Here is a 16183-nt window from a genome sequence, read left to right as displayed (position 1 = left end):
CTCTGGCATTATGTACTTTAAAAATTCTTCCTGAATACCTATCATACAAAATAAGAAATGAGCATTATATCTGTTTTTAGAACAAAATCTAAAACACAAGATCACCTGAGTAATTTTACATTTGTCAGTTAAATGGGCCTTCCCTTATTACTGAGAAATAGACTAGCAATGTAGATCTTTCCCTGGGGCAGAAGATAATTGCTGCAGCCTCACCACTATGATTTCCCCATTTTACAGAGAAATAACTGGAAAGAAGAGGGAGATGAAGCATTTTTTAGTTTGTCCATCAGATCAATGACCACGAGATTGTAGAGCCACACACCATTTCCCACTGGATCAGTGAGCAGATCCCATTAACTGCAGCTGCAACACCACAGGGAGAAGTGGAGGGAGGTAATGGGCAAATGGAACTGGGTAGCTGGGTATGGAAGACAGGGCAAGACTGCCATTGTCTTAAAGTTTGCAGCAATATTGAATTAAGCTCAGTGTAATGGATTATTTCAACTCTGTCTGTCCTAGTTCAGAGTTACAGTGTGGCAGAGATAACAATAGGCATTTTTAATGGCCTTGGGGTGAAGATAAATTGTTCCAAGTCTCTTGAAACACAGCCTAGCACTCTCTCTTGGAGACCACATCTCTGAAATGTAACATACGTTTAAGTGGACAGTCAGAGTTCAAACATATGCAGTCAGGCTGGTATTTCACAGAGGACTCCATTTGGAATGAATAAGAACATGAGGATAAGGCCATGGGAATCTTTCACCATCTGTGATAATCATTCAGAAAAATCCTGGCACACAATCTGAAAAAGAAAATTCTCTCTTGAGGTTATAATTCCAGGATTTATTTCAAGGTTTGAGGTTTCAAATATTACATTTTTTATGCCTGAGGATTATAATTGTTCACAGAAACAAACTGTGTGTGTGTGTGTGTGTGTGTGTGGCATAACTTGGAATCAGATGCCATTTAATAGAAACAACTGCAGAAAAAATACTCTGAAATGACCAGGCTCAAGGCAGTGCTGAGGTCTGTTTCCAGTACAGCAGCCAATGTAGGCTGCCCTTTAAAATCAGATTTCCCAAAATGAAAGATTAAAGACTGTAAAATCTACTTCAAGTACATTCCGCTGCTGCTGCCCCTTCACAAGGATGAGCCTGCCTCAGCATTTGCTGTCTACCTTCAAGTAGGCAGTTAGACCCTTGTTTCTAGGACTGCTATTTCCCATTATAGTGAGGGAGTCTGTATCAAGCTACTCCTAGCAGTTTCCAAGGGAGCCCAAAGTCTGCTGATTTGCTCCTTTTCACTCCTTCTCTCTTCTTCCCCTGGAATATAATGGTGTAAAATGAACAAAAAACAATTTAGGGCAATATTAGAAGAATATTCCTGATAGGGAAGTTAGCTCCTAATCCTCTCAGTTAGTGGTTGACTTAAGCTCAATACATGGCACTTTCATGTTTTTATGTTTTAAAATTCTTACATAAAAAGTACTTTATCAGTTCATATTCTCCATCATTTCTTTTGACAGCATACTCCACTGGCTAATCATTTATTCCTGAGTCAGTTGCAGCTTGCAGCACACTGGTTATTAATCAGATCAGGTGTTGTCCTCATTAACACTGAAATTCAACTGGATAAAATTGTCTTATTTCAGCTAGGCTTATCCCAGTACAGAGGTGACTGTGGACTGAATGGAAACCACCCCCAGACCTTAACACATCTGTTCCCTGAGGACATGTCAGGGAAAGTCCTGTTTATGATGTCTCTGGTTTAGTTTTGTTTGAATCTCAAAAATGCAACAAATCCAATCCTCAGAGCTCAGAGTCCAAAGACAGTAAAGATACAGATAGAGGAAAAATTTGAAGAGTATTCTCTGTTTCCCTTTATTTACTATTGTTAAAAAATTCTTGACATTCAAAAATTCACTTTTTATCAGCTTTAGAAAGAGGTTTATTTTGTGTGAAGTGGTAGTTAGGATAGACATTTATGTGTTGGAAAAATGCAGAGAGAGAAGGCTTTGTGGAGGATTTTGATTTAGACTTGAATTTGAGTTGCAGGCAATCTTGGACTGCTGTATTGCCCTGAGAGTCAGGTGTCCACCACAGCCCCTTGAGCCTCTCTGGATAGGCTGGCACATCACATGTTCACAGTACTGGCACAGCCCCTCCCCTGTTTTGTTGGCCCCATGTACCAGCTAGTGACAAGCCATGTGTGACATACAGAGTCCTTGAGCAGGAAAGAAGTTGCCGTGCTTTGCTGCTCAGCAAAGTCTGTGTGCTCACAGGAGCCCAGTAGCAGGGCTGCTCATCAGCAACATATCCCTTTCTGACCTGTCAGCAATATTACCTTCCATTGAGATGTTGCTTCCTTATGCATAGAAAGGCAGACAGGAGAGATTTGCCTTCAAAAATCCAAGCAAATGCCTTTCTATCTATTTTTATAACCCTGGCACAGACTCATGATAGGAAGCTGGTCTACATGACTGTTATCAGTAGGCACAGAAATAGATAAGTAAATGCAAAGGTATAGATGGAGGCTTCATTTTCTGTTCATGGTGAGATAACTAAATCACTTTAGCCCAAGTAAAGCTTACAAAACAAAATAAGGATAGCAGACATGCCTACCCATGCATAAGAGAAACATATTAAGGTAATATTTTAACCTACTTTTGTGCATTAGGAGTGTCTTTAAAAGACACACAATTAACTGAATTCCGGATTGGTTCATAGCAATTTAAAATCTGGTGCTGTTAACAGTTCTCTGTAGAGTAGTGACAAAAATGTAAGAACATCTCTACAGAGTTCAGGCAATAATAACAATGCCCTTATTTCCCTTATGCTTCTCAGGAGTGAGAGATTAGGACAACAATTCCTACCAAAAGCAGTAATAAGAATTTGCGAGTGCAATATTCAGTCTTTATATTCAACAAAAACATTTTAAATAGCCCCCAGGACTACTCTGAGATAGGAAGGGCCTTATAATGGAGATGAGTATTCCCATGTTCATATGATACTAACAATCTCTCAATGAGCTAAAACATCCAACAGTCAGTTCAAGTCCTTCGCTGAGATCTAGGATCTTTAATGAAATCAGATAATATTTAGACTGAAGCAGATGAGATGGAGAAAAGGAACTGGACTTTCCATCCACATTTTAGCATTTTCTTGCCTCAAGGTATTATACTACAAGTATCAAATACAGTACTATCATCTTTTGGCACTGATTTAGTGAAAGATTCATATTTTATTGCCTATCACTAACTTTTGCACAGATAGTATCTTGGAGAATAGGCATCCAGTATTTACATGCATTGGATAAGCATAAACATGCATAAAACAGATCTACTGGAAGAAATAAGGCTATGGCTTAGCATGATCGCTGTTGCACAAAATTATCTTCTGTTTACGAGACCTAGAAAAAAATAGGTTGAGGATCTCCAAACATGTTTCTATAGGAAATAAGTTTGTTAAAGTCAGGGAAATATTCTGAGCTCAAATTATTGAACTCTGAGAGGATAAGACTGAAATGGCATGTTAACTTCCTTATAATTTACTCATGTAGGCTTTCTCTTAATCTTTCTCTTAATCTTAAATCTTAATGAAGTGCCCAATCTAGTTTTGAATAGTTCTGGGCAGAGTTTTATTCCTTTTTTTTTCTTTTTTTTTTCTTTTTTCTTTTTTTTTTCTTTCTTTTTTTTTTTTTTTTCTAAAGAAGTAATTTATTTCTTTTTTATATTACAATTAGCTACTCATTGTTATATTAACATAAAAAGATATAATAGAGAGATACAAATGAGGCACTATCCCTTTCATATTGGTATTTAACCATGCAGTATGATCCAATTATCATGAATCTAGCAAACTACCAGGTATGTGTGTAATAGAGTTGAGTACGTGGGGCTGTGAGGGTAAAATGCTGCAGAAACTGCTAAATGAAGGCAGACTGCACTGCCACTCAGGACCACATGAGCAGCAGATCCACTGAGCTGCTGACGCTGTTACAGCAGCATCACTGCTCTCTACAGCTTTTATCAAGAGCAGAGCATGAGCACTTTGTGCCAGTAGACGGAGCTCTACTGACAACACCCTGGGGGGCTATGCTTTAATTCCTAGCTTTTCCCTTTACTGTATCTTTTTGCTTCCTGCAAGTAAAATAACTCCAAAAAGAATTACCATGCTGTTTCTTTACAATAGTGTTTTCCATTCATTTTCCCCATCTCATGAAATTGCAGCTCGAAGCAGATTCTGGAAATGTACTGTAGATAATTCAGATATCCAGTTTGCAACATCCCTGTCCATATGTTGTTAAGGTCCTGTCTCTCACGGTGATTACAGATGCCCACCAGTCCCACTACAGTTAACAACTCAACAAGTACTCCTGCAGTGCTTGTCTTTGCAGCCCACCTTCAAGGCAATGAGAATAGAGAAACCCACATGTGTGAGTGCAGAATGTAGTCCACAGATTGTAGTTTTCAGAAAACAGCTGTTTCCTAGCAAAAAAAAATGTGAAAAACTTGTTTGTAGCAAAAGGATGAGATTAGGGATTTGTAATGATATGAACTCCTAGAGTTTTTCCTCTGTGAAAAGAAGGAAAGTCTCAGAAGACTACACTTCTGTATATATATATGCACGTACGTGTAGTACTAGGGGACAAAATTTAGCGGGCAATAATGATGGTAGATGGATGGTTGGACTAGATGATCTTAGAGGTCTTTTCCAACCTTTATGATTCTATGGTTCTATATAAGGATTTGTATATAATTAAAAATATCTGCCTTGAAATATTATATCTGTTTCTACTGAATTCTAAAAACACCTTCCCTACATCAGATCCAATGCAATGATATCACTTAATCTGGTAGTCAGTAACATTTTTAGCTGGTAGCAGTACTTGGGTACACAATAAAAGGGCTCCTATATTTAAAGTGAATAGGTCTGCTGAAGTGCTCTTCAAAGATTTCAACCTGTGATATATATATATTTTTTCTTTATCTCTTATGTCATTTAAATTGGTACGTCTTAAAAAATATGTGCATCTTACCAGAAAATAATGTAGTGGAGTGTTGGTTTCTGCTAATGTAATGATGAGACAGATGTTCTGTTTCTCTTTTCAGTCTTCCCACTTACTGTCCACCTTTTTTCCTGCTGTCTGTTTGTAATTATTTCTCCCCGTACTTCCTGACACAACTTACTTACACTAATTGGACACCTAAGTCACAGTGTGGAATTTGAATGTGGTAGAGTCTAGCTTTAAACAATGCCAAATGTTGACATCAGATATGACAAAAGATGTTCAGAGAATGGAGAAAATGATGGTGTTTTTGTAAAAGGACATGGAAATCTTGTTCTGATCTGTTAGTATTGCAACCATTTGGATAAAACAGATTAATGGCATTTGGATAAAACATATCGGGGAAGTAATGTCTTTCTTTTACAAATTCTGCAGGAAGAATAAGATATTCATGAAGCTGAATTAAAGGTGATATTCCTTCTTGAACCACACCTGCTTCTCTTACAAGGATGGTATTTCTTGTGTCCTCAATAAGAACTGTTTTTTTCTTTCTCTTGTTCACTTAAAGCTTTTTATGGTGCATTTGGTGTGATTAAACAGGAGAAATGGAATAATTCCACTCAACTTAGCAGCAGCAGCCTATCAACCTGTTTTAATGGCCATGGAGAACAGCTTATAAACATTACAAAAGTGTTCTCCAAAAGAAAAAAAAACTGCATGCAAGGCTTACAGCCATTGTTTTTTGAATAGCTTTTAGCAAAATCATGATTTTTAGGGACTAACTACATACTGTGAGTGACCTCTCTTGAATCCAAGTAAATCCTATGCCAAAAGGCAGCTCTTCAATGTCTGAGATTAAAAGGCTTGGAGTGGCACTGTTTTGGGTAAAGGAGAACACTGTGAATCCTATTCCTCAGTTCTGGTACCAAAGGGTATCTTGTCAGTACCCAGCATGCCAGGGGGCAGTGATGTGTGAGAGATGGAGCTGTCCATTGGAAAAGCTTTCATGAAAGAAAAATCTGCAGAGCTCTGGGGCCATGGAGATACTGAGCAACAGTTCTTTAGCATTTATGTAATGCCAGTCCAGCTTGATGTCTGTGGCTTAGTGGTTCTGTCTTTTGGAGATAATTCAGGCAAATATAAGTTCCTTTTTAGTTTTCTGTTGTCAGATCTGCAGTTTTAAATAAATAAATTGGTAATAACATCTGACATCATCAACTTGTTAATGGAAGTTTTATCCTCTGGCACCAATATTATCTTTTATGCACTATATACACTGTCTCAAAAAAGAAAGCACAATACAGTGTACAATAAGAATAAAAAAAAAAAAAAATAATTAACAGAATATGATGGGCATTAGCAGGAAAGGATGGACATTGCATTTAAGATACTTCATTAAGGCTCAAGACATTCAAGTCCAGTTTCCCCTTTGCCTAATGATTACCAGCTGACTGGGGAAGTGACTAAGCGTATTTGTTCCTCAGCACCGTGTCCTATAATATTTCCGTTCTTCATCTCATCTAATTAGATTCAAACTTGTCATGTTAGGAACTTTCTCTAAAATGATTAACTTAAAGGTACCTCCTGTACCTAGAGCACTGGCTACATCTGCACTAGTAAATTAAATAATGACATCATACTTAAAATAATATCAGATGAAATAATTAAATGGTGACATCAAAATCAAAATAGCAACATCAAACTTTCAATAATATTAGCTTCAATAATATTAACAGAAATCACCTATACCTTAAAATAATATTTATATAATACCTCTAAATGACGCACTATTAGATATAATAAAAATACTGTTATATATAACATACTTTTTTTTTTTTTCAGAGCATATGATTGCACATTATACTCGTGTAACAAATTGCTTATGAAGTTAACATCATGAAATATATAGTCACACGTGGAGCCATGATTCAGTAATATGTTCCTTCTAACTCAAAATATTCTATGATCCTATGATAAAAGTTACAGACTGTATCGCTTTTCACAGCTATCTGTTTAGATGTAACACTTTTAACTTCATAAGATAATACTGGTTTCTTTCACTCCAATACAAAACTGGGTAGTTAACTGCACATTATAAAAATGTCAAGTGTTGTTTTCATTTATATTGTTTGACTACTAACATATTTATTTTCCCTTCTAGCATTTGTAAATCTAGTGAAAAACAATTCCTGTCAGTAAAACAGGGTTGGACAAAATATTTCTCCTTTTAGCCAAATAACACTTTGAATTACAAAAATTCACATGAATTCTCTCTCTGGTGTAAATAAACACACAGTACTTCCAAGGAGGGTATTACGGAGCTCCACATTCCATTTTGTGCAGACATTTGGGGAAAGAACTGCACTGCAAATGCAAGTTTTGTCACTTCTAGCTACTGTTGTAAAAACTGGGTAGTGGTACAAGTTTGATTAGCTCATCTCTTTTCTTTTGACTCTGAGACAGGGAAAATAATGAATGACTAATCACTTCAGGTTACTGTTTTTACACTGAGGCTATTAGAGAACCAATTAAAAAAGTCAGACAGAAAGCTATAGAGACATGATTATGTTACAGTGCTAATACAAGGAAATGTGTATAGATAATTATTCCTCAGTACAGATAATTCCAACAAAGGCTAATCAGAAGACTAATCAAAGACACAGCAATCACAATTCTGCCTGACTTCCTTTTAAGTGGGATTTTTAAAACTGCACATACATTATGACTTTCTAAACAAGAGAAGCGAAAATTACCCACTATTTTTTTCCCTTCCTTGCCTAGTATGACATTACTCTACAGTTTACAGGAGCTCTGTTATGGAAATGAAAATGGTCTTGGTAAGGGGCAAATAGGGCCCTCCACTCTCTTCCATGGACTGAATGGAAAGCAAGAACACCAGTATTTTTGGCATAGATCTTGACTTTCTGTAAAACAGCTGTCAATTTTTACAATTTCTAGCTCTTAGAAGTAGTACCTGCACAGTGCTCTTGCATTGGTCATATCTGGGGTGCAATTCAAAGCAATTTAGACCTTCTCTATGTCCCACTGGCTGATAATAGTAACCTGGGCAGGCTATGACAGCACTGCACAGGCAATAGCTCAGTGGGCAAGAGGGGATTGCATCTCAGCATCAGGAGATGCTGAATTAGCCTCCAAGGCTGGAACTAACAAAGAGCTTCCAGCAGACTAGGTACAGAAGGGGAAAGGACAGACATTTAATTGAGGTACTGCCATGTCACCCTTTGTGTTTAATTTCTAGGAGTGAGGAGAGTGCAGAAGCAAACTTACATTGTTATTTTTAAATATATTCACCATTCTAATGGTATATTATGAAATACAGAAAATTGCTCTTTTTTGTGCATGCAGCTCCTCCTGACACACTGCACTGTATTTCTTTTTCCCCTTTCTCAGCACCTCTCTCTTGCCTTTGCCCACTCTGCAGCAATGCTCAGCACAGGGCCAGTTTCTCTTGACAGAAACTCACATCTTATCTCAAAAAATGACTCAGTATTGTGCTCTCCTTCTCTTTTTATCACTACCTATACCATATGCCCCACACAAACTATATTATTCAGTCCTGAAAATCCTGATGAAATTCAATTCATATCAAAGTAGCCTGATTGTCAGCTTCTCTATCACTTAAAAAGCTTCATATTTAGTGTCTGACCTCCCTGAGCAGATCTGCTACACTCCTGCCTTCTGCCACATACAAAAACAGCACTTCTACCATGCCACTTGCAAGGAATTGACTGATTTGATGCATAAATTGTCTCTTGTCTTCCCTTTTTCACTGCCTGCTGACTTTGTCTCTCTTCAGCATGTTTGTTCCTCAGGGCAGAAGCACTGCTCAGAAGGCATTTAGCATGCGTGGAGCAGTGCTTGAGTAATAATTACCAGCTTCTATGTGCACCTAAATGCAGAAGGCACCACCAATAGCTCCAGCTTTATTCCAAAATGCATTTTTATATCAGCGCTTTAAGTGTTTTGCAAACCAGCATTTTCCCCGCAAATGATGCTCTCTGTGTGTGAAATAAAACCTGTGAAGAACTGCTTGTTGAGATCCATTAATCAAACTACTTAAAACTTGAAAAGCTCCTCTGCACCTGCCAAGCCCCCATGAACTCAGCCACATTACCACAAGCTGTTTCTTGAAGTGTACAACTCTAAATTCATTTCTGGATGAGCATGAACTGTAGTCAGAGCAGCTAGTAAAGGTGATCTGAGTTGAAAAATAAAGTACAGTAGCATTGTCATAAACTCTTGAAAATTGCAGTCTTATATCTTCCTAAGGTCACCTAAAAAGATAAATTCTATACATAATTAGGCCTTGATATAACCTCTTCCATGGACTTTATCTTTTGCTAATTTTTTAAATCTTAATTAGTATTTAGCATTTATGCAAGTCTCTGTGATTTAAGATGCGGAATGATATATGAGTTCAACAGAGTCCTCAGCTGAAGGACGAGTATTTTAGTGAATGTGAGACCTGACCCAAAGGCTATTTCCAGCAGTTTGTCATTTAGTACAGGGAAGGTTAGGTAGGTTACAGTGATATATGATCCTTCATGCTCTGAGCCTAACAACACAGTTGAATCGCTCCTATGACTTTCATTAACAGTATCCAGCTCTTTATATACATATATATGTATATAGTAAACTGAAAATGTGACAGTGTTGTTACCTGAGACTGAAAGAAAACTGAAATGCGAAGCATTATGTTTGGTCAGTCCGTTCAAACTCCATGCTTATATAAGCCTGAACACAAATTTCTACTGTTTATTTTGCACTCTTTTCTATACCAGTGGGGAGAGGAGGAAATCTTGGCGAGGGCTCTGGGCAGACTCCTGCCAGCACACTGCATCAGCGAACAACATGGCACAGAAGCAGCCAGAGGACACCAGTGAAAAAGAGCACCTGCAGGTGTGCTGCAAATGGCACTGAGCTACGAAACAAGTAGAGAATGAAAGTAAACGGGCAAAATGTGGTGAAAAATGGCTAAAAGCCATGAGCAAGAAAGACATATGGGTAAGATTTTCTATTTAGGGAAACGAGTTACTGGGAACAATTTCTCTTTTCCTTTCATGGACACATAAGAATTAGACCTGTTAAAATTTCAAACAGCAAGAAATAGGCTTTTTTTCTAAACAAGCAGTGTTATAAAAGGTTTCTTTATGCCTTGTTACCATTGCCCCCCTGCTCAATATTTTCCATCATAAGAATGATAAAAAAGTAGAAAAAATCTGAAAGTTACTTTTTTTTCTCTAGCTGACTTGACAGATACCAACAAACCCTAATAAGCAATCAATTCAGTGGCAGTTCATAATGTAGGTTATATCACTAACATTTTCACCAATAATGTCCCTATTTTTTACTGAAAAGCTTTTCAGCTGAAAAATATCTAACACAATGCAAAGGCAATATTAAGGATCTGATTGTGCCTACATGCTGGTGAAGCAATTTTGTTCAAATCAAGTTTCTTTGCAGAAAACTAAGATGAAGTGAGAGCTAGGACTCTGCCATGTGCTCCTATGTCTGCTTAGAAGTTAGCATATGAAGTTTCCCAACAGTGATATCCCTGCAAAATCATATTAGAATATCTAAGTCAAATAAAAGCTCAGGTACATACATATAAAATCAGAAAAAGTAGTGAACTTTCACTAAGCTTTCTTTTAAGATCATTTAAGGTTTAGGTCCCACCAGGCAACAGTTGAAAAAAATTGTGCAGTTTTCAATAAAAAAAAAACAAAAAACTCAGACCCCTAGGCACAAAACTTCAAATTTTGTAAGAAATTACAAACATTAACTGCTGTTTTACAAAAAGTCAGAGCTGTGACAAAATTATTTGTATTCTTGATTTCCAATCAGTCCATGGAGGGAGTGAGTGGACCTACTTGCCCCTTGCCAATATCATTTTCATTTCCATAGCAGTTCTTGGAGGAATTTAGTAAAACATAATGCCATAAGACTTCTGCTATCCATGTCTACAATAATGTCCTCACCAAGGGAAGGTTGAGAGTAGCACTCCAGAATGAAGTGGTGAAAGATTCCCTTCTCTCTTTTGTGAATGCACAGGCATCACTGAATGTACTGTTTCTGGTATGCTCATTGTGGTATCACCACCAGTGCCATGGCGGTAGTGGTCTGGAGGGCATCCACAGAATATCACTGTTTGTTTCATCCAAGTAAGCCCTGGCAGGGAGAACAGGATGCAGGCACATCATTGAGAAATATTCCCTGGTTTACAATTGCTTCCCATTGAATGACAGTAATTTAATAATGAAAGTGTGGTTAGAATTCCTTTAATCCTGAATAAATATTTCCCATAATGGTTTTCCTAAAGTGAGTAAAATGAACTAGGCTTGCTCCTCAACATTGTCAGGCTGATCATCACTAATTTTACCTGACCTTGCTGCATGCAGTCTCTCCTTTTCTCTAAGACTCCAAATGACTTCAAAGTATGAGATGAGTCAAGTTCATTATTTCAAATGACTTAACAGATCCATCTTTGCAAAGCAACTATTCCACAGTGCCTTCCACCCCCTCACATCTGACATCTGCATTTCTTCTATATATAGAGCAAATAAAACTCCTTTGAGGGTAGGAAAAGCCCAGTAAGCTGGTGAGCAGCTGCAGAATCTCATACTGGAAAGCTCCCCTTTCGATGAATGATTCATCCTCACATCTGCAGGGAGTCCTTGACTCGTTGTACCTTTCAAGAGACTATGAGGAGACCACAGTGGCTCTGATTATACCTCTTGTTTTCCAAGGAACTAGGCAGTATGTTGACACTTGCAACAGCAGTGATCTCATGGGTAGTGCCTTTCACTTGCCTTACATAGAGGTAAGGCTTTCTGGTATGTTGTTTAGCTTTAAAATTCACCAGACAGCAATATTTCTAAATGCCTCTGCTATTTTTGTTATCTGGAGTAAAAGATGCCCTACCTATAATAGTGTTCTTTCATATAAGGCAAGCTTAGATCCTATGAGGACTTAATCATGAAAATTTCAATGAAAAAAACCCACATGTGATTCCCTCCATACCAGACCAGGCTCTTAGCTGCAGTTATTTATACTGTTTCAGACAAGGTGCCATTTGGCATGGTCACTGCCCTTCTACACTGCTTGGTGCTGTAGGGATGTGTGTTCCCCTCCTGTGTTCCTGTGCTCCGAGGCTTTGCTATGAAAAAGCAATTACGCTTATGGAAATCTGCTGTATACATTGGATGCTGCTTATTATATCTTATGCAAAAAAAATGTGGGGTATAAAAATATAAACATCAGTGGCCTTAACATTCTGTGGAAGTTTTCAAAATTAACTCTTGCTTGACAAAACACTCCCTCAAAGATAATACACCTTGGTACCTCAAACCATGGACACAGGCTTTTAAAGTCAATGGAAATCAAAATGTCTTTGTGGTTTACAGCATCAGTTCTCCATATTGTTTTTAACATTTAAGAATCCTCTGAATTTCCTGGTTGAAGTTATGGCACTTTTACTACCATATGAAATTCTTGGTATTTTTAAGCTAAAACTTCAAGACAGCTACACTGAGAAAATTCTAGCTAATAGAAATACATCTTGAAATGAGAAGGGCCTTAAGGAAATAACAAATCTACAAGGCTTTAAATAATGTATGAAACTTTGTTTCAAATTGCCTTTACAGCTGAGTGATAAGGCAGACCATTTGGGGATTTAAAGTACTAAATAAAAAAAAAAAATCAGCTATTGGAGAACATGCAAACCTAAAGCTTTCCCCATCCCCGCTCCTGGTCTGACACTGAAGCTTGTGCTTACAAAGGCATTTCCAGTTCTCCAAGACAGCTGTTTTAAGGGTGCCAATCCCAGGGGACCCAGAGAACTGCTCCAAGGAGTAAGACACCCTGCCTAAGGGGTTTTTTCCTATACTTCCTACCTCTGCCTGAACATCTGATTGGCTAATTCTTTCTTGTTCAAGGGACTGAGAGTCACTATCTCTGTTTGAACTCAGCATAAATAAAAGCAAATCAGCATCACAAGTCTGAAATTATTTTGAGTGAAATTCTGTCCTCCTGAACACAACCCTTCTCTTTAGACATCTCCCCTGCTCGTCTGAGAAAAGAAGGATTTAATAGAGGTAATTGAGTAAATGTTTCTTGATATCTCTCAGCACTAGACTGTGCTTATTGTAGACTTTTGTAGACTTCACTGCACTTGAGTTTTACATGTATGATGTCTTCTTCAGGCTGAATATTGAATATGGAAAATTAATAGTCAATACTTCAGTTGTTGCAGACAAGAAGAAAACCAGTGATGGAGAAATCAGAAAAAAGACACAACTACAGAAGCCAGGAATGACAGTAAGAAAGCAAGTATGAAAGAAGTAGGAATGCACTGATATAGAGAAGAGGACCTGAAATGTTAGGATGCTCATAAAATGAAAATTATTGAGTTGCCATTTTCAGGGTGTTGTGTATGACTACAGGATGAATACGGGAGTTATTTCACGTGGTCTTCTATCAAACTTACACAGCGTGGCTTGCAACTTCAGAGAGGTAGGGAGTAAGACATCACTGTCCCATTGTTGACTCCTCCTGATTACATTCAAAAGAATATTAAAGAATTGCTACTTTTACTATAAAAGTGTTCTTGTTCTAAATCTGCAGTTTATCAAGTTTATTGAATTGGGAATGATTAGTTGCTATTTGAAAGCAATAATCATTAGAGGTGTGTAAACCATTCACTTGGCTTCAGCATGACTTCAGACTTCCTGGGGGAAAATCCAGATATATACACCACAACAAATTCCAAACTGTGAACTGATTTTCTGTTATAAATGTTTAATAAACAGGGAAAACACATGGAAATGTTGAAATTTTCTGTTTAAAACTTGTTGAAGAAAAATCTCTTTTCTTCTGATTGAATAAGGGAAATGTACATCCTTCTGTTGTTACAGAGGGAATTCCTTCTCTCATATTTACCTTCACTGGAGTATTTTCTTTACTTTATGATGTGGCATAATGTCCTTTCTCTTAGTAGGAAGCAAACTCTGTTTTTAAAATTAATTATGTCATTGAGCAAAGTCATCTGCATCAATGTAGGTTCTTTGAGAAAGGAAATCAGCCGTGTATTTTCTTTCAAATAAAAGCATTCTAAAAGAGTGAGGATCATCTGAAATGATATCTGAAAGGATTGCTGTGAAAGGATATGTAAAAGCACCTTTGAAGACAGAGTAAGTGTTTCTTGTTAACTGTGATATTGATATGCTTCATTGTATCGGACAGCATCAATAAGTAACTATCATTAGAAGAAACTACTGTCCTCCACTCATCATTATTTTTGAGTTAGTTGGTGATCCTATAACCATAAAGGTGTTCTTACTTAACATGTACAGACAGAAATTTCAAGATGTATATCTCTTTTCTGTAGAAATTACCCATGGATATAATCAGGTTTCTAGAACTGATAACTTGATTGACTATTTCCTTTGCAACAAAGAATGTGCTCTAGAAGTCACTCTCCAAAGGGTAAGTCCTGTTGTGTGATGGAATACACAGCATCTAATGAAGTCAGAACTACCAGCAAGAAATCAGAATTTGCAGCATCTTGAAACCTCTACTTTGATCAGCAGTTGACTGGGGAGGTAGGGAAAGTGTAAATTAGTTGAACTAAAAGTCACTGAAGAGGGGATCATAAAGAGGTCACATAGCATACAAGCCACACATAGGTATTTCAAGTGCATAAGAAATGAGATAATAGTTTTAACTGGAAGCTGAAGACCTTAAGCTTAATTTACTTGGGTAAGAAAGAAATACCAGGTGAGATGTGACCACAAGAAAAGCCGTAAATCTAGAATACTGACTAAAATGGCAATCATGTTTGCTGGGGTTGTCAGTGGAAGCAATGATCCTGAGTGAGGCCAGAAGCCAGGACAGGAGCTCAGTATGAAAATGGCATAGCAGCCTATGGCAGGTGAAACACTCTACATGGTGAAACATAAGAGCTGGACTTGCTGATGTTTGATAAGATTCTTTTGGGCCACAATGTGTCTTTAAAAAAAAAAAAAAAAAAAAAAAAATTATTTTAAAGGATCTTTAAATGTATCTCCGTAATGTACACTGCCATGAAGGTCCTACTTCTGAAGTACAGGATCTCTGTAACCTAAACAGAGTGAGTTCAGATTTCAGCCTCTTTCATTCTGAGAAGGACTTTTCCATCTGATTGCTTATTTTCACTGGCAGTAGTTTTTGCTGAGGCTTCTATCTTCTTTTGGGTTCAAGAGTTAGAATGAAGTCTAATAGCCTGCCAGAGAAATACGGTAAATATAGGCATCACAAGCAAGTAAATCACTTTTTTTTTTTTTTTTTTTTTCAGGCAAAAAAATAAAAAGGTGAAAAATTTCATTAATCACACTGCGTAACTCATACACCGCAATATATTTGTCATGAGTTCCTGCACAGGCGACATGTATATGCATATGCATATATATGTATATATATATATATATACATATAATTATTTGTTAACATTTTATATTCAAGAAGTTTCACCCTCTTTCACATGCACACATAAACTAAAAAAAAAAAAAAAGCATAACACATTTCGGAGGTTAGTCCATCCTTGGGAAAGAGATGTTTTTCATCTGCTGGCAAGGCATATTTGTCACATTTCAGGCAAGAGCATCTGAGCATATTTTAGTTATCTATTTATTTGCTTGCCAGAAAGAACAGATGATGTTAATCACAGCAATGATGGAAGAGAGCATCCAAAAGGTCCACATGGCTTTAGATTAAAGCCTGTTAGATAGCATTTTAACTTCAAGGTTGTCAGAGCTCCCTGTGGGGATGCACCTAATACATCTGTGTTTTTTAACTGAGTGGTGCATGCTCTGTGCTAGCTCTCTTTCTGCTAGTCTAGACTTCTCCTTTTCTATTTAGATCCCTTGATAATTTTGAATTTAGTATCTAAAGCTTTATCCAATATTTTAAAATATTTTGAAAAGCACCCAAGTTGAGTTTGTCTACAGTTTATTCCACAGCTCTTTAACTCAGATTTGGCTCCTCAGTTGTTTATATACAGTAGAAAAAACCTTCACAGATAACAAGAATCACAGATAACAAGAACCCTACCCTCTGACTACTATTCTTTGTACTGATGTATGCCATTCTCCTTTATGCACTTGTATTATTGTGCCAGTTT

The 16183-nt window shown here is 37.2% G+C and overlaps 1 protein-coding gene across 4 annotated transcripts in view; it reads right to left on the bottom strand.

Moving 5' to 3' along the window:
• HS3ST5 (heparan sulfate-glucosamine 3-sulfotransferase 5) overlaps positions 1 to 16183 on the bottom strand; it is a 182608-nt gene that overhangs the window by 34621 nt on the left and 131804 nt on the right. The gene's annotated exons all lie outside the window — the stretch shown is intronic.

This window comes from Coturnix japonica, chromosome 3 (genome assembly GCF_001577835.2).
Source record: "Coturnix japonica isolate 7356 chromosome 3, Coturnix japonica 2.1, whole genome shotgun sequence".
Lineage (NCBI taxonomy): Eukaryota > Metazoa > Chordata > Aves > Galliformes > Phasianidae > Coturnix > Coturnix japonica.
The sequence above is the reverse complement of the archived record's forward strand: the minus strand, read 5'-3'. Positions and strand labels throughout refer to the sequence as shown.